This window comes from Pecten maximus, unplaced genomic scaffold, assembly GCF_902652985.1.
Source record: "Pecten maximus unplaced genomic scaffold, xPecMax1.1, whole genome shotgun sequence".
Taxonomy (NCBI): Eukaryota; Metazoa; Mollusca; class Bivalvia; order Pectinida; family Pectinidae; genus Pecten; species Pecten maximus.
In genome coordinates, this window is record NW_022982700.1 from 17,288 (window position 1) to 37,806 (window position 20,519).

Genomic DNA, 20,519 nt, shown 5'->3' on the forward strand with positions numbered 1-20,519 from the left:
CTGGATTTTTTTTTCGAATTTTGAGGGCGGTTTAAACAGAAACTCTTAGTCAAAATGACGATTTTGGCGTGTTTGACCCCAAATATCTCCATAACTAGATTTTTCCCAGATATACCGAATATGTCAGGACGTAGATCACACCGAGTTTTACAAGTGTGGAAAGTGTCATCAAGAAGTTACGGACAGTTTTCTTTGCCCTCAAATCGCTGATATATGCTGCTAAATAGGCAGAAGTAGCCGTGTATACATTACGTTCCGTAAGGAACGATAACTCCGTTATCGCCTCCTTACTGCACTTCATTCCATACAAGTTTTTTAAAGGGACTAAATGGTTAGATTTCAATAATTTCTACATGCATTTGATTTCCGGAAAGCGTTGTGATACTTGAAATTAAATTGTTTACAAAATTATGACACTTTTTGTGAAATATTGGCAATGTTTATCAATTTCGAATTATCGCTGAACAACATTTGTTGTTTACATCGGAGAGAGCCGAGTGCGTCACATGATTTCAGTATCCTCGCTTTCACCCGACGAAAATGGAATCGAGGTAAGTGTAAACATTTTGTCACGTGGATGTAGAACGTGATTACTTTGCAATCGGATGGTTTATACGGTCTCGAGGAGTACCGATCGTTATTCACTATTGTTGATTGAGAGCTCAAACAGATAAAAGTACTGTATAACCCTCAGAAGTAGCATGTAAAATTTTGACATTCGGCAATGGGGCCTCCAAAGGGGACTTCGTTTCGTTTATTGTGATGTAGGAAAATATTATTATTATTCATCTTTGAAGTGTTCATTCAATTCAATATCGTCCCAATGTAAGAAATCGAAGTGTAAACTCAAATTGGAATTGCTATTTTGTATGACCGTAAGTGCTGTGACGACGTAACAGCTATACAGTTGTAACCAGACATATATGTCTCTGTTGTAACATACAAAAAAAAATGCCGATCACTAACGTGATAGGCCTACCCAAATGTGAATTCGATTTAAATCTGATTAATGGAGATCTACATTGTAAATTGATTGCACTGAGAGCAATACACAAACTGTAGGTCTAGATATAAGAAAAAATAATTCAGTTTTACACAGAAATTGTAATTTATTCGACTGTTTGAATCCCTCGGCCTTTCAGATTGACATCCTAATTAAAAATCGGAACCTTCATTGAGTTAGTAGTTTTTGCACTTAACTTTGCTTCTGTTTAATGATTATAGTTAAAATGTTGTTGAAAGCCTTGTACGTTATTTAATGAATTATATAATTAAATATGTACGTTAAGAAATGGATAACACTGATACATGGTAAAAGATGGATATGAGTATTGTTGATTATCTCATTTATATCAATAATGTATTATCTCACTTATATCAATTTATCATCGATATAAATGAGATATTTAATTCACAATACTGATGTCCATACTGTTTTAATAATTCAATGATTAGCTGACAGTCTCAATGACAGTCATGGATTGAGGAATTGGACTATTCTCAAGTTTACCTACATGTACAATTATGTTCATTTATATGTTACATGTTCTTGTATTTCAGTCAACCTCAATATCATCTTGATTGGCAAGTCAGCAGAGCATGCAGTCTAACTATATATGGGTAGAGGTCAAGGTGACAGGAGTAAAGAAAATATAGAAATCGTGAAAATTTAAGCATTTTATTGGTAATCACTTTGTCTGTTTGCCCATACACATAAGCTGAATTATCTTATTTCAAGGAAGTTGTTTTGACACCTGTGCAGTGAAAAGGTTTGATATAAAATCAAAATAAATTACATTACATCATTGAATTCATGGAAACCTTTTGTTTTATGTACCATATTTCATATGCATCAGTTTTCACTGATACTGGCTTATGTAAAACAAGAGGCCAATTGGCCTTAATGGTCACCTGAGTTTTGAAATATTCAATTTAATTGACCCTTTTTAGCCTCGCCCAGAAGGTCAGTCAGGGCCAACATGTGCATGCGATCAAGCTGTCATCCCATGCTGATAATGTTAATGAAGTTAGAATGAATTTCAATAGAAATCAAACAAATGCTGATCAAAATTGTGGTTTCCCTATATAAATTTAGTCCCCCATCAGGGTTATGAAATTCACAATTTTTGTTAAAGACACCAGTATATGATTCTACCATATCTGCGAGCTGAGAAGATCTTTCAAATTTTAGTCAATTTGACCCTTTTTGACCCTGCCCCTCAGGTCCCTGGAGGTTGGGACTATGTAATCCACAGTTTTGGTTGACCTTTTGACCATGAAAGCTTACTGACAAATTGTTTAAAGACAAACAACGAAAGACGACGGACAAAAGTCAGTTAGAATAGGTCACTTCATACTTCATCTCAGGTGACCTAAAGATCCAACCCTAATTTATCAGAATATCAACAGAACAGTGACTTATGATGTTGATAATACACTAAACAGTAAATGCACAGTACAATTTGTCTCACAAATAGTTTTGATATAGAAAACACTGAGAAAAGTCAAACATGCAAATAAAGAATTTACCACATTGTATTTATTGTCTTGCTCAGATGTAAGCATTGGCATCAATGATTAGAGAAAGTTGACTGCCATGACTAGTGACTTAACATCAATGACAATTGTTGGCATCAGTGATAATTGAGTGTTGACATCAATGACTATTGAGTATTATGGAGTGTTGACATACATGACTTGAGTATTATGGAGTGTTGACATACGTTACTAATGAGTACTAGTGAGTGTTGTCATCCATGACTATTGAGTATTAGTGAGTGTTGACATATATGACATGAGTATTAGTGAGTGTTGACATAAATGAATATTGAGTACTACCACTAGTGAGTGTTGTCATCCATGACTATTGAGTACTAGTGTGTGTTGACATTAAAGACTATTGAGCACTAGTGGGTGTTGACATCAATGAATTTTGAGAGTTTATAAATTACTTGTGAGTGTTAACATGAATATTTCAATAGTGCACACATGTACAGCTATGAATAATCATTTTTGACTAAGCATTTAAATTTCGGTCCAGACAATGTTGTTTGTCTCTTGAGATTATATAAATTTTGAAATTAAGGCTGCACTGATTATCATATGACATTAATGGAATGGATAACAGCTAAGCTATTATAGTAACATTATACCAATAAACTAAAGGCCCAAAGGGCCTGCATCGCTAACCTGGATAATTCAGTAATGATGACATAATACTCAAATTTAAGTTACATTTCAAAAATTTTTCTACTTTTGAACTACCTCTCCCAACAATGGTTCAAACTACAAGTGGACTAGATGTAATTCTTGAAAAAAAAAATGAGTTAAATCCTTTTTTTTTTTTTTGCTATACCAGGTAATTCTCTTATTTTGCCCCGAAAGGTGCCACTCAGATGATGGTGACGCTTCATTTATGCAACATATAACATTGCCACATAATTCTCCTGACCAAATTTCATCAAATCCATTTAATTGTTCAGGACTAGTAGAATTTCTAAAAGAGTTTCCATTCTGACCAGTGAACTAAAAAAATGTTAATAATAAGACCATTACAAAGGGCAATAAATCTGCAAACTACTGTCAAAAACTACTGTCCAATAATTTCTATTTTTGAAGTTGTCTGAGATCTTGTCGATATATGGCTGCTTATAAAGTTTTATCAAATTTGGTATATTCTGACATTTACTCAAGTTATTCAAATATTGTGTTCACAATGTTGACAGACGAATGCCGGACGCCTCAGTATGGCATACTCACCTTGGTCCTTCGGACCAGGTCAGCTACTAAACGTAAGGACAGATATTCAAAAGTAATAGTCTCTGGAACGTGATTAGTCTCAAAATGTCAATTATTCCCATTCATCTTAATTGGGATTTCTTCTCCTCTACCATTTGGGCAGTAGATGGTGGAGGAGCATGGGCTAGGAGTTTGAATCTTCTGGGATCTATTTGATGCAAGGGTTTTGGCTAGATATTCCAGTTCTATCTGTTATTCTGTTGGCCACTATCAGATTGATGAGTCCCTGGATGTGTTGGTATGTCCTTTCCACCTTGTACGGCACTTTTTGTCCTCCAAGAACTTTTGTGTTATAAATCCTGTGATATCTATAAGAAGAAGAAAAGATATTTTCTTACACAAAATCAATGTAATTTCCAGTTACACAAACCAACAAAATGTGCAAAATTGGCAATATTATAATCATGCCTTATATTGAAACATAGCAGTCATTATTTATCATGCAAAGATGGCTCTTCACGATATTTTGTCTGATTTTTCATCAAATAATTCGCCTGTCAACATTTTGTCAACTCACATTCCATCTTAATTAGCCTCTACACACAATCAAGGCTTCTGCTGGGTCTTAAATATGTATACCAGTATCAATAGTTGAAAAATGTAAATTCAACACAACATATGTTGTGTTTCGCTTACGTTTTCGGGCCTAATGACTATCTTAAGGCATGATATTGTATATGTGACATCATAATGTGGTATCCAAGACGTCAAATAAATGAAGCGTATGAAGATGGCCATTAGGCCCGAAAACACCATGGGAAATAACTAAACTAATTATGGTGTTATTGCATTAATTTGGTGAATCAATCACTATCAATATATAATGCAAAAAAAAAAAAATATACTAAATTCACGAAATTGATACTCCAGAAGTTTTTCAATCCCAATTGCACAATATCTTACCAAATACACTAAGAATTCAGCAATTTTCAACAAGTGTTAAAAGTAGAGGATACATGTGTAACAGCAGATCAGGAGATAATGTAGCGTAAGCGGCCAGACCGGGGTTCCAACCCGGGCCTCCGAACACCAGCCGGATGCTCTACCAACTATTGAGCTACGTGGTCACTGATGATCGACTCAGTCCAGTCCCGCTACACATGCATGCAGCTCATGCATGAATTATAGTGGTCAAAACTGATTGGTTCACTTATTCTGATTCAAATTATTAATTACAAAAAAAATCCATTATTGGTAGCTGCTAAACAAAAACAATATTTCAAATCCATTCATTTTAATTAGAAAAAAAAATTGTTATCGAAAATTGATCGGTTGGTGGTATCTGATTACAAACCAATACATGTATAGGAATTGGTTATGTTTTCAAACTGATTACATATGTATATACAATATGTGTCATATACTATAGACCAAAACATGTAATCAAACTTGACGCCTATATACGTATATATATCTACATTTTTTTTGTATATCAATATGCAAATCATAACGTAATAACAGTTCACAGTGATACATGACTTGTGTTGTATAATTATGAGAATTTTGAATGTTAATTAGCATCGACAGAAACTATTCCACGACTTTTTAATTATACGACTCAATAAATAAATAATGTTTTTCCTTCGCATCCAAATGCTAATGATTTATATAAATATTTGTTAATTAATGGCCTCAAGGATTAGTAATTAATTAACTATGAAAAATACCTAAGTGCGACTAGTAGGCCTAATAGTGTCGTCCGTAGTGGCTGCATGTACTCCATGTCGCCTGTGGTCATCTTCATTGGCTTCAGTTTCTTTATGACCAGATCTACGTACGCTCTAGATCTCAGACTTGCTTTCAAAACTGTACAACGGAATATTGATAACACAATGTAAACTTAATGTGTAATATACAGGCAGTCTAACAAAAGCATAAAGTCATCAAGTTTACTTTCTGGTATAATACGATTAATTTGACAAATGTCAAAATTCCCTCTTGGGCGCCCCCTTTGATTTGTATGCCCATTTAGGACATGTTGAGGCCAATACCAAGCGATTCATGCCGTGTTAACACTACGTGACCTTTCTTAAGCTTAATCTCGATATCAGTTGTTACCATTTATGATAATTATGTATCATCAAGTACTATCAAGTCATCATCTGGGCGTACACGACAGTTGATCTACGAAACATCGAAGTCCAGTGCTGTCAACTAACCTGTTCAAGGCATTAGCTTGGCCAAAGGAGGGTCTGTTTTAATCCCTTCGGTCTTTTTTAACTGATGCCATCTGCTTGCTCTGTCTCTAAGATACGTGTTCGTCTTTGTGAAGTTAAAATCACGTTCTCGATTATTCGTTTCTTCGTGCTCTCGGTTAAAACTGATTCAGGACCCTTCCACTTAGATCGGGTGTTCGCCATTTTTGTTATGATGTTTCCAATTTCCCGCATCGCGCATGCGCAAAGGTACGCAGAGGTATTTGTTTACACACATCGAAAAATAATAATATGAAATAGTTACTAGGTTAGTCAAATTTATTTTATTTTTTTTATTAAATTTTAACAAATTGTTATGGACACTTTTGAAATGTATAATTAACATAAAGTGCTTAACTTTTTACATCATTTTAAATCGTATACCCTTTTTTATATATTATTTAAGTGGAAATCTAGCCATTTAGTCCCTTTAAGAAATAAATTTTTAAATAAATTTAAAAATTTCTAAATAAATTCGAATAAATGTGGACCTAACACAGGTGTTGAATGGTGTGCATCTAACACTGGCGTTGACCGGGGGGATTAAAAAAACTTAAAAATACATTTTAAATCAATTAGAAAAAAAAAATTGAAATAAATCTGGATTTAACACTGTCGTTAACTGGTGTACATTTAACACTGGGGTTGACTGGTATACATTTAACACTACCGTTGACCGGTATACATTTAACACTACCGTTGACCGGTACACATTAAACACTACCGTTGGCCGGTATACATTTAACACGGCCGTTGACCGGTATACATTTAACACTACCGTTGACTGGTATACATTTTACACTACCGTTGACCGGTATACATTTAACACCACCGTTGACCGGTATACATTTAACACTACCGTTGACCGGTACACATTAAACACTACCGTTGGCCGGTATACATTTAACACGGCCGTTGACCGGTATACATTTAACACTACCGTTGACTGGTATACATTTTACACTACCGTTGACCGGTATACATTTAACACCACCGTTGACCGGTAAGTGTTAAATGGACACCGGTCAACGACTGTGTTAAATGTATACCGGTCAACGTTTGTGTTAAACGTGTACCGGTCAACGGTGGTGTTAAATATATACCGGTCAACGGTGGTGTTAAATGTATACCGGTCAACGTTAGTGTTAAACGTGTACCCGTCAACGGTGGTGTTAAATGTATACCGGTCAACGGTTATGGTAAATGTATACTGGTCAACGGTGGTGTTAAATGTATACCGGTCAACGGTAATGGTAAATGTATACCGGTCAACGGTAGTGTTAAATGTATACCGGTCAAAGATAGTGTTAAATGTATACCGGTCAACGGGGGTGTTAAATGTATACACGCCAGCTCTAGTGTTAAATGTATACCAGTCAGCGCTAGTGTTAAATGTATATACCCGTCAGCGCTAGTGTTAAATGTATACCCGTCAGCGCTAGTGTTAAATGTATACTCGTTAGCGCTAGTGTTAAATGTATACCGGCCTCTAGTATGTACCTGTTTTCCCGAGTAAATACATGTAACACATGAAACGGGTACTTTATATATGATACGAGGATAAAGAGTAGTGTGTGGAGATTTAGAAGATCACAAATACACACTGTTACTGAAAATAGAATGACGTAGGATTCTGGTGTAAAAAGGCGGGAATTTCCCAGGCGGGGGTTCCCCAGTGCAGTGTAAAATGTCTGGCTTACTGTCTTTCGATTATACGTACCCGTGTGACCTAAGCGGAAACTGTTGCATCACGGACACGACAGGAAAAAGAACTTAATGTACCATATATGTAGAAACACGATTAATTATGTCTTTTGGATAGAGATGTTTGTGATAAATATGTAAAAAAAAAAATTAAAAAAAATTGTAGAGAAATGTGTCTTTCGTATTTTCTCTGATATTGCAACATTTTAAGAAATACTGGCAGTGACAGTGAAAATACAAGCAGCTCACCGAGCGCTACAAGTTCAATAAGACAAGCGGAACAGACTTGATAACGTCACTCGTGACGTACGTCCGTAATAGACTCTCCGGAATGTGAGGTCGCGGTACATAGTACCCATGTTCAAAACCCTATTGTGGCCGTTCTGTGATAGATATAGAAAAACTAAAGATACCATTTTCTTTGAAATTATATGTACATGTGGTGTGTGAAGTTTCAGTATGTTGACATTATGCGTTAATTCTCAAGACCGAGTTGTGCAGAAACCAGCAGTCAAAGTGTCGATTTTGGCGTGTTTGTACCCAAAATATCTGTATGACTAAAACTTTTCCAGATATACGGGACATGCCAGGACATAGATCACACCGCGTTTTGCAAGTGTGGAAAATTTTATCAAAATGTAATGAGCCGTTGTTCAGTAAGCTCCGGCAAAGTAGTCAGAATTAGACGCATGTACATTACGGTCCGTCCCTCAATACACTACATTCCACACATACTTGCGACGTCACTCGTGACGTAACATCCGGAATAGACCCTCCTCTGGAATTTGTTCTAGAACATTCTAGAACATTCTATGAGACCTCGTGAAAATACGACCCTTTTTTCAAAACCCTATTGTGGCGGTTCTATGAAAGATATAGAAAAAATAAAGATATTGTTTTCTTCAGAATTATTTCTACTTGTTATATTCAGAGTTTCAATTAGTCAGCTTTAAGATTGAAATCTCCAGGCTAAGTTAAACAGAAACCAGCAGTCAAAGTGTCGATTTTGGCGTGTTTGACCCAAAATATCTCCATAACTAGATTTTCCCCAGATATACCGGACATGTCAGCACCTAGATCCCGTCGAGTTTTACAAATGTGGAAAGTTTTATGACAATGTATGGTGCCGTTTTCAAGACGCCCAAATCGCGCATATATCCGGCAAAATAGGCAGAAGTAGCCGTGTATACATTACGTTCCGTAAGGAACGATAACAGAGTTATCGCCCCCTTACTACACTTCATTCCATACTAGAGGGTGACACCTGAAGGATGTCACAGATGGAATGAAGTGTAGTAAGGGGCGATAACTCTGTGTGAGCATGTTTTGTCAAAATCGCTCAATATCTAATTTTCGACCAATAAAAAGAATGTGTTGTTCGTAAAGGCAACAAAACTCATGAAATTGAATTTGCAGTCCCCTAATACCCTCATATATCAAATCGAATTGAAACTGAACATTATCTACATTTCGACTAATCAGAGGCCGGGAATTGGCGGCCATTTTGTTTAAATGTGAAAGTGAGGCTACGAGAGCAACCGGTGTTCAATGATGTACCTATATACCAAATTTCATCAAAATCAGACGATATCGGAATCTGGACCAATCAGAGGCCAGGAATTGGCGGCCATTTTGTTTAAATGTGAAAGTGAGGCAACGAGAGGTACCGTGTCCAATTATGTACCTATATATTAAATTTCATCAAAATCGGACGATATCTAAATCCGGACCAATCAGAGGCCAAGAATTGACGGCCATTTTGTTTAAATGTGAAATTGAGGCTACAAGAGGGACTTGTGTCCAAGGATGTTCCTACATATCAAATTTCATCAAAATCGAACTATATCTAAATTTGGACCAATCGGAGGCCAAGGATTGGCGGCCATTTTGTTTAAAAGTGAAAGTGAGGCTACGAGAGGGACCGATGTCCAATGATGTACCTACATACCAAACGTCCTCAAAATCGAACAATAACTCAATTTCCACCAGTAATTAGAAGCCTTTGAGTGTCAAATTTCATTAAGTGGGGGACTTAATTATGTATTGGTTATAAATTATCTTGTAATAATTCTCACACTAAAACAGGTTCTGGAATATGGCATGTTGATTCAATTAGCATCTATCCAATCCTATAGCATCTATCCAATCCTAAGTTCTGGGCACCTCGTGTGTTGTTCAATGAGGTAGTCACCAACTACTCCATCCAAGCAGACCCAGCCTCAAAATGATCCTGACTCTTCATATGGCAATAAACCCAGCTAACAAACAGAACAATAAATTATGCACTTGTAACCCTGTAAAAACTAGTCGCAATATACCGCTGGACTAGAGAGATCTTCAATTAAGCTCGATCGGTTGAGCGTAAGACTAGTAAGCCAGAGGTCCCGGGTTCAATCCCTAGCTGAGGCAGTGATATAAATTTAATTAATCATGCGCTCTGTTACATTGGCCCATGTAGGGACCTGGGGAAAATAATCAGGATTGCTCCACAAGCATCACTGTTACTCCTGTAAACTCGAGGACGACTTCTTTCCTGGAGGGGAAGTATGTAACCCTGGTAAATACCAGCCGCAATATACCGCTCGGCTAGAGAGATCTTCTCTATAGCTCGATTGGTTGAGCGTAAGACTTGTAAGCCAGAGGTCCTGGGTTCGATCCCTAGCGGAGACAGTGATTTAAATCTAATTAGTCATGCGGTCTGTTACACACTCACAGTATTCTAATCAATAAATTAGTGACATGCCATCTAAGATTTTAAAATGTCATATATGATGTAAAAATCCTGTGTCCAAAATTTACGGGTTCACAAAGTGGGCAAAATCAACCAGTCTTCAGCCTATATATGGATTATGAAATATCCAATCTGTCATTTTGAGTTTGTTATAAAACATTGAATAATTATTCAGTAATCATTTCATTATTACTGATAATCAATTTTATATATTAGACCAGATAAGCAAGTTATCTCCCTTAAATATCTTTGCCAGATCACAAATAAGGTAAGTAGCAAGTTTTAAATGAATTTGAGCTAAAATTTATGTAAATGAAGCTTAATCAAGTGTAAACAATCATGTTTTCTTTTAAATCAATTTTTTTCAACCTCTTATGAGGCAACAGTGTACACCAGTTAGGCAGGTTTCTGAAAAATAAGTGGTATATCTTAGTTAAGGCCGGGTAGTAGTTGGTGACTACCTCAATGAACAACATGCAGGAGGCCTTTTGCATGTCATCCAGGACACAACCAAAACAACACTGAAAATAAATGACATGTCTTACTCTTAACTATGTTTGTGTTGTTATGTTTGCTGGGATTATCAACCCGTGAACAGCCATTCATTTTGAGGTAGGGTCTCCTTGTAGTAGCTTGTGACTACCTCACTTAAGAACATACAGTATAGGAGGCCTTTCACATGCTATCAAGAGCATATTGTTTTCACATGTAAATAAAAAGTTGAAATATGTTGGTATGGTACAGTATTGCAGGTAAAAATATTTGAAAATTTACTCTTGTTTACCTGTTTGTTGATGACATTTTGAATCAGAATATTTTGTAAAAGAGTCATAATTTAATATTGGTAATTCTTAAAGTTTGTCGAGTAATATTCTATAATATCTTTTGCAATAAGTTGAAATTGATTTCAAAAGCCAAAACAATACACTACATGTTTCCACACCTAAAGTAACTGAGTTTAACTTAATGCAACATAATAATTCACAATATTTTAGCATAAATTTGTCAGAACAGCTTTCTCGCACATTGTTTTCTTCGGTGTATGAGAGCGAAAGGTTTAAATATGTAGGTATGGTATATATGAGGCAAAGATATTTGAAAATCCAATAATTTTCCTGTGTGCAGATGACATTTCGAAGACTATTTTGTAAAATTGTAATGGTTGAATTCTGGTTACTCTGATTTTGTCAAATAATTTTCTATAATACCATTTATAATAAGTTGAAATGAATTTTAAATCAAAATATTACAAAAAAAATAACATAACATGTTTTCACACCAAAATTAACTTAATTTAACTTAATTCGACATGATAATTGACAATATTTTAGCATAAATTTGTCAGAACAGCTTTCTCGCACATTGTTTTCTTCGGTGTATGCGAGCGAAAGGTTTAAATATGTTGGTATGGTATTTGAGGCAAAGATATTTGAAAATTCACAAATTTTCGTGTGTGCAGGTGACATTTCGAAGAATATTTTGCAAAATTGTGAGAGCTGAATTCTGGTAACACTGATATTGTCAAATAATTTTCTATAATGCCTTTTCTAATAAGTTGAAATGAACTTTCAGTCAAGATATTAAAAAAAGCTACTGTACATAACATGTTTTCCCACCCAAAATTAACTTAATTTAACTTAATCAGATAATGCAATCATAATAATTGACAATATCTTAGCATAAATTTGTCAGAACAGCTTTTTTTGTATTTTACTTCTCTTCGGTGTATGCAAGCGAACGATTTAAATATGTTGTATGGTATTTGAAACAATGAATTTGAAAATTTACTATATATATTAATTTTGTTTATTTACATTTACATGTATGCAAAAGATGATATGATTTAACCTGTCCAAAGGCATAGTCTCAATCAAGGGCATGTTACAGACTTTAATTTTGAGTTACAAGCATTTGAATATAATAGATCAGAATACTATTTCATTAAACATTTCAAAAATGAACTAATTGAAAAAAAAGTTGCTGATAATATGAGGTGAACCAAATAATTCAAATAGTTTGAACTGGCCTTTCAAATTGTAAAATGCTACACAGGCTGACATTATTCAATATTTTATTCAGAAATCTATTCCAAATCTTGAAATTTTCATTTTTAATCTATTGATATGATGTAGGCCTACTGCAGTATTGTACTGTACTGTAGTGTAGTGAGGAAGTTTCCAGTCCCGCAGTGTAGGTGGTTCAATTTAAATAGTTCTACAAAATTAAATGAAATCCAAGTCACATTTAAGTCGCCGTTCTACAAATGCTTGTATTTTTTTATAATGTTCATGGGTAATGCTAGTCTTTCTTGTGAGAGTACGTAGCAATGCAAGACGTGCCCGAGTAAGGCATCCCTTCTCCTCGGGGACTCTAGTAAGTCTACGTCAGTAAATCATCGGTAAAAATCGAGATTTATGTTATTTCTCTTTTCACAAATTAATTCATATATCAGAAAAGTTGCAATGAAATAGCCTTGGGTGTGGTCATTCACGAGATAGTATCCCAGAGAACACGGTTCTGTGTACATTTGTCACTTCAATCTGGAGATTCCCGTTGTTATTTTTAGACGTAAACAATCACATAACGAATCTAGCTACAAACAAATACGGTACACAGACTACCCAAATTAAACAATTAGTTAACTTCGAAGACAAAGTATCACTACATTAAATATCAAATAAACGGGGACTGTTCTCCGTGCATATTTACCGTCGTCTGTTTCATCAAACGTCAACAAACACTTTTACTTACCGTCAGCGTTAGACCTCCGAGGCTTCGGGAATTTGCTTGACATTCTGAACGCTGGGTTGATTTTTCGCATGCATGTTTGTGATCGCTGACAAAGTATCTATATCCTGGAGCATTGCCTCTGATGTTGAAAAATAGCAATATATACTGGCAATAACAGTAAAATTCATCTGAACCCAGCTTACCGAGCAGTTCAATCAGGCAGGCGGCTTGCACAACACACTTGGTGACGTCACTGACGTCACATCCGGAATAGACTCGGCTCTGGAATGTGTTCTAGAATGTTCTAGAACATTCCATGACACGTCTGATAAATACGACCCTTTTTCAAAACCCTATTGTGGCCGTTTTATGACAGTTATCGAAAAACCAAAGATACTGTTTTCTTCAGAATTACTTCTACTTGCTACATTTGGATAGTCATTTCGTCAGATTTAAGATTAAACTCTCCAGGTCGAGTTATACAGTAACCAACAGTCAAAGTGTCGATTTTGGCCTGTTTGGCCCCAAATATCTCGACAACTAGATTTTTCCCAGATATACCGAATATGTCAGGACGTAGATCACACCGAGTTTTATAAATGTGGAAAGTTTCATTAAAAAATTAAGTAGCGTTTTATTTGCACCCAAAGCGCAGTAATACGCTGCTAAGTAGCCAAAAGTAGCCGTGTCTACATTCCGTTCCGTAAGGAACGATAACTCTGTTATCGCCTCCTTACTGCACTTCATTCCATATGTAGGAAAATAAATGTTTTGATTGAGATGGACAGATAGAAGGGTTCAAATAGAGAAAAAAATCACCTGAAATTGGGTTGGAAATGCTTTTTGATGGCCGTGAGGTTACCCAGTACTGACCAAATCTGTCGTCATGATCATGGAAAACAGATTCTTAGTGGGATTTTCCTAAAAAGCATTTTGCCTGCTGCAAGTCTTTGTCGTGAAATGACCGTTTACGACCATGGGACTCATTTTACATGAAATACATCGAAGTGATTCCTTCACATGGGTTGGAAAATTGCCATGAAACAAACCAGTTCAATAACCATTCCGATTTTTTGGCATGTATAGATACGGTAACAAAATTAATCCTACATTGAGCAAAACTATTTTGTAGCTCATTCCAAAACTCGAACAATATCACGGTTTTACAAAAATTCTATCTAATTACTCCACAGCATGGGGTGTACAAATTCCAATTAGTGTCTCCTTCACCCCATATTTGTGTTATGATCAACAGATAAACCCTATCTTTTGATAATGAACCGCAAGGTAATACAAAAATTAGCTTTTATGTACTAAACACATGGATTACTCGATTGTTTTTTTCCACACAATCATCAAAGGCCTATATTTCCAAAACAGTTAAACGAAGAAAAGGTTTTCTAATTGGCTATCTAATTCGTTTTAACATGAAACAAATACTTATAATGACTCCTCGGTACTAAGATATACTATTTGTATAGCTGCAGTAGTACTGACAAAGGACATTACAGTAAATATATACAAGTAAATACGAGTTTTGTTTTTAAGGAAGAGTATTCTGAAGCTGAAGGCAATAATTTCTTTAATACATGTCGTTGGTTCTGCTCCTTAGGGCAGCAAACGGAGCACCAATTTGGCTAAAGGTTAGCTTTAAAACGCTACTCCTCCTGTATTTCAGTCAAATTGGGTCTGAAACATAACCTGGGAGTGACAATCATTTGTTAGATAACTAAGGTTTGTTTGGCATCTGGTGAGGGAAGAATAGGCCTCAAAAGTAACATGTGACCCGTTTTTGTACTTCTGTGGTTGTGAGTCGTCTGTCTGTTATTTGTCTGTTTGTTAACCTCTCTTCAATAACCCATGAAATAATTGTAATGAAAGTTTGCAGAAACCTGTCTAGGCACAGGTCAACCAGAATTATATAGCCCATATACTCCATGGCGTATGGGTTGGGGTCGAAAAGGGACAAGTTGAGTGAAATTTTAAAAATCATCTCCTCTAGAAACAGATATATTAGAATCAAATACTCTTCGTTGACTGAAAGGTCAAATGCTTACCCAGGTTGTGACTTTTATGACCTGGGGTATCTACCCTGATTTCCCTGGGGAGGGGGTCAACTTTGCTATGGTTTATAAAGGAAAATACATGTTTTTATCAATATGTGTTTAATTTAGATTGGAATTAATTCAAACTTGTGAGATGTATTAGTAGGGAATATCAGTGTGACGATATACACATATTTTCCCTTGCTGAACTCTATGGATTACCAAAAATTTTATGACACTGGACTATCATAATTCTCCCAGGGGAGGGGCTTACTTTACTATAGTTGTTACATAGGGTGTTCTTCCAAAGAATTCATTGGACAAATTCTGATTTGTCCCATAATTGGCCACATTCCAACATTAAACATGTGCTTATAAAGAGTCCGATGTACTATGATATGCTAATTGTGTAGCTGCGGTAGTACTGCCAAAGTTAGGACAAATACAGATCACAAGTTTTGTGTTTAAGAATATTGGATCCTGATTGACCAGGGAATTTATCGCCGTGAAGTTGTTCTTTATCAACAGAGTTTTGTCAGAAATAAAAAGACATAGAAGATTCAGAGGAGGTAATTGGTGGAGTTTTATTCGAAGAGGTAATTCGATTTAATTTGTTATATATACAATTGAAATGTAATAAGTACAAAAACCTAGCGGTAGGATTCGAAGTTTGAACACCTTTCAACAGATATCATGTTCTATGTTTTAAGGTCATATCATCCGAAGGGTTGAAATGACCCAAAGTCGTCATCCTTCGATCGTCGCCTCACGCCTTCCTTAAACATTCCCTTCAAAAACGCTTCTTCTGAAAGCAGAAAAGCCGGTTTCAACCGAATTAGGTATAAAACAGAGTGGAATCATTTCCTAGGTAACACCAGTTCGACTGCTGAGGACAGAAGAGACAGAAACGTGGAACATTTTCTTTTAAACACTAAGTCAACATTTGATTACTTAGTATTTGAACGCCATGCCATTTGAATACCCGAGTGTATTACAGCCAAATGTATCTGAAACATCGCTTCGTATATTTCATAGTTTGTTTGAGTATGATTCGACCACTGGGCATAGATGGTCAATGCCGAAAAGGTGAATTATTTTACTTCTCATTTATGTCTGTATATATTTCAGCTAAAACTTGGTATACACATCATTTTAGAAAGGCTTTAATAATGTCTTTGATAAGAGAAGCCCGTTCGACCCTTTGGAACAGCGCCCCTTAAGTGTCACTTTGCAAAACGCTACTCTTCGAGGATTACTTCCAAATTGGTTTGAAACATTTTCACTGTAAGATATAAATATATTCCATAAATATCTGTTAAATATTATTCAATAGATATGTATACGGTTACAAACATAAGGATTAAGCACATTAGAAAACCTTAATAATATCGCGACTATAAATAAAACTTGTCTAATTACACCAAAATAAAATGGTCTCTCCACTGTTGCCTCCCTTTGTTGAACAGACAAACCATGATCATGCACATCAAACATTACAAAAGCATGAATAGGTCAAATACTTTTCATTGTAAATTGCATGTATGTGGAACTCTTCGGTTTAAATACCGATAGGTAATCATAATGTTCTTGTGTAACATGAATGGATAGTGTTAGTTTATATTAGTCAGTTAGTTATAGTATACCTCGTGTCGTTAGTAATATACCGAAAGTCTACTTACTTCCGCATTTATATTATTCCGTAAAGATATCGCTCATTGGTTGATACTATTTATTGTTGCTATGGGGTATAAAAAGCGGGTGCATATGAAATTCGTCAGCAAGACGGATGCGTTGAGTCGCACAGGCCAGCTCAATTCTCTTTCTTTTTTCTCATGTAGGACTTATATATCATAGGCTATTTTATAGTTAGGTTATATTCTGTGGAACCGGGGATGGTGGCATTACACATATACATGATGTACTTCAGTAGGCGAAAACCATGGTTGGGAGGGGCAGTCGAAAGGTATGGAAATATTTTAACTATAAATTGAATTAGAGTATTTTACCATAATTACTGAAATATCCAGATGAGCGATGCTGGCCCTCTGGGCCTTTTGTTACAGTATATTCCTACTAAAATTGCGACCGTCGTTTGTCTCGACGTGGGTCGAGCTTTGGCTTATCAAAACAATGACCCGATTCTGCGATGATATGGGCATGAGTTTTGGGCATATTTTATTGAGTATTTTGACATAACCCCAGTAGCTGAGTGGCGGGACCACAAATGGTCAGCTATGCTGGTGTAACGAGTGTCAAAAATAAATGTCATGCTGTTCACAAGAAAATAAATGTCATGCGATCGAATAGAAGTCGTTCTTTCTCTTGCATTATATTAACTAAAAAATCTGTTACAATAATGTTGGTTTTAATGTTTGCAGGACAATGTTGAGGACACTGGTAATTGACAATTTTGTGGAATTTCGAACGACGCAGATTCTAAAATTTGAGGAGGGGCCTAATTTTCTAGTTGGGCCCAATTCGACTGGGAAAACAGCACTTTTTGAACTTACTAGAAGATGCTTATCGCGAAAAAGTAATCCAAAGATTTCTTACATACCGGAAGAATCCAAACCAGCTTTTGTGATATGCAAATATAAACTTAACGAGGACGTAGCGAAGACGATAAGCGAAATTATTAATGGTGCAAATGATTCTCCATTGCCTTCGTCGCCAACAGGTTCCGTGGACCGACCAAATGGATTATTGTATTCATGCTGTTTTGTAGATGAAAAGCAGCTGTTTAAATTGGTCTGTGTGAACGACAATCAACAGGATGCTGAAAATACACGTGTATACATAGCGCGTTACGCACTGAATGACAACATAATTCAGCAATCAGAAGTAAGTCTTCACAGTACAACTCCAAAGTTCGCGGAAACAATTTTTAAGCATTTGGTTAAGTGTGAAGACCCAAGAGAAGAGAGTCAAGAGGAGGCAGTAAGTCTGATCAAATTCATGAAGAAACACACAGAAGTAATACATGTGGAAACAGACAGAAACACAATTATTGAAAATATTCTGCGACATCTTGAGAAGGTTGTAGTGGTTACTTTCCCTGTTCGAGGCTATGGACCCCTGCAGTGGAACCAGAATCCTGAAACTGGGATAATCGATGGCGGCTATGGAAAGTACAAGAATGCATCCGATGCAGCTGTCATACTACAGGAGCTACTCAAGTCAGAAGATGTGGACACTGAAGAGGCAGATAAGACATTCACTGAAATAACCATTCCTAATAAATTCGTGTTTGAAAAGAAACAAAGACAGCAAAACGGGAATGCATCAAGTTTCAGTGAGGAATACGAGCACGAGTTCGACATAGTCGTGCAAAAAAAACGATTGCCCTGTTGAATTGATGACAGTTCCCGAGGGTATTCTGGAGGCACGCCATTTCAGTTTAATACTTGCTCATAAGAAGTATCAAACGATTTGTCTCGAGGAACCTGGTCGCGGTATGCATCCTCCAATGGTGAAAAGAATGCGTGATTTGCTGCTTCGTAAACAAAAGAACAAAACTGTTATAGTTATTTCACACAAACCAAGCATGTTTGATTTCTGGGCCTTTGACCGATTGTTTGTAAGCAGAAACGACACTCCAAGTGTCGTCGATTCTGCTCCAAGAAACGACACTCCAAGTGTCGTCGATTCTGCTCCAAGGAACGACACTCCAAGTCACAGTGTCCGTAGACTTGATAGCAGAGTGATACGGCGTTATCAAGAAGAATCTTTCAAGCAAATGCTTTTCTCGTCCTCGGTTTTATTTGTAGAAGGTCCGACGGACCGGGTGGTGTTGGGAGCAGTTTTTGACGAGATTATAGGAAAAGATTTAGACGGCTTCGACAATGGTACCAAAGCTGAACTACAACAATTACAACGATTAATTGCAGAAACAAGCATGATTGAGATCGGCGGCGCCACTGGCTACAATTCATACAAACAACTTTCCGATCAAATATCTATAAATTTTAAGCATTGGTTTCTTTTTGACAAAGATTCGATATTTATCTCAAAACCAGAGGTGCATTTAGATTTAGGTGGAGTAACAAAATATTCAGATGCCAGAAAAAAAGCCCTCAGAGCTTGTATGAAGTCAGATAATGAAGAAATGGATACACTTCTGAACCACGATGTGACAGATCAAACAAACCCAGGGAAAAGAAAACTGAAGAACTATCTACAGCTTAGTCAAGATGAACCACCACCAGCAATAAAGAGAGCCATACTGAGAAAAATTTATCTTCCAAAGCAAGGCGATGACTATGAAATCAAAGGCAAACACATTCCCACTACATTTGATCTGAGAGAAGATGACCCCTGTAAACAAGAGACGTATTTACACCGACAGATATTCACGTGGAAGACAGGAAATCTTGAAGATGTCATCGTGACAAGCATTATTGACATGGAGAATGAGGACGGGATGGAGCTTCTTCGTAAGATTGTACCGGAGACAGATCAAAAGGGTAAAGACACATTAAAGAAAGGATTAATGGAAATGGACAAAAACACGTCACAAGAACTGGCACGTCACCTACTGCTATTTGATGAAATCAAAAATCTTTTAAAATTCTTGCGGTATGGATGTCTTGAACCCCCACAAAGCTATTTTGATTCATTTTTTGGCAATAGCCACTCTACAATTATTTATCATCGACAAAATCCGAACTAGTAATCACGGATCGGTAAAGACGACAACTCTGCTCTTTTCACTTACGAGTAACATGTGTAACACATCAGTTGAGTGTGTAGACGGACACCGACTGCAAAAGGCAGTAATAATTGATGTTCGTAAACTATAATTGGAAGTTCAAAACCACTCTATAACTTGTTTCAGAATAGGTTTTGTCAATTTCATTTAACAAATGAGAATTAAATGTATGCATAATACATTTGTTGGAAATGCAAGTTGCCATAGAAACGTGCACTCAGCAGTTTATGTACATTATGTACCTGTCGATATCATATGGTGTTTGAGTACCTTTGTATTGTAATATCGTACACCAACTGAGGAATGTAGGTTATTATAGCAACTTGCATTTTAAACAACTATACTTCATAGAGTTATGGAAAATAATTTTCTAAATTTGACTTCCCAAGAGTTTTCCTATAGGTACCGAGTTAGAGTCGAAAGTAACGTCATTTAGCGAAGGTAGATTTGTAATGGAGCAAACCTTTTGCCTCGTGCAACGTGGCCAGATTCAGACGCCGAAAAAGGGATACTTCGGAAGGCGGCTGGGGGACAGAGAAATAAAATAATACGTATCATGGATACTTTGGAAAGTGGCAAAGGGACAGCGAAATAAACTTATGCGTATT

At 36.3% G+C, this 20,519-nt stretch overlaps 2 long non-coding RNA genes across 2 annotated transcripts; one reads left to right on the forward strand and one right to left on the reverse strand.

Annotated features, from left to right (window-relative positions):
* Nucleotides 1-393: 393 nt before the first annotated feature.
* On the forward strand, nt 394-1,810 carry LOC117320806. Its single transcript, XR_004531161.1, has 2 exons — nt 394-676; nt 1,561-1,810. It is a non-coding gene; the product is annotated as an uncharacterized LOC117320806 (long non-coding RNA).
* LOC117320805 lies at nt 1,665-6,247 on the reverse strand. The gene is made up of 3 exons (XR_004531160.1): nt 5,958-6,247; nt 5,466-5,604; nt 1,665-4,106 (listed from the first exon to the last, which is right to left on the reverse strand). It is a non-coding gene; the product is annotated as an uncharacterized LOC117320805 (long non-coding RNA).
* Between the last annotated feature and the right edge of the window lie 14,272 nt (nt 6,248-20,519).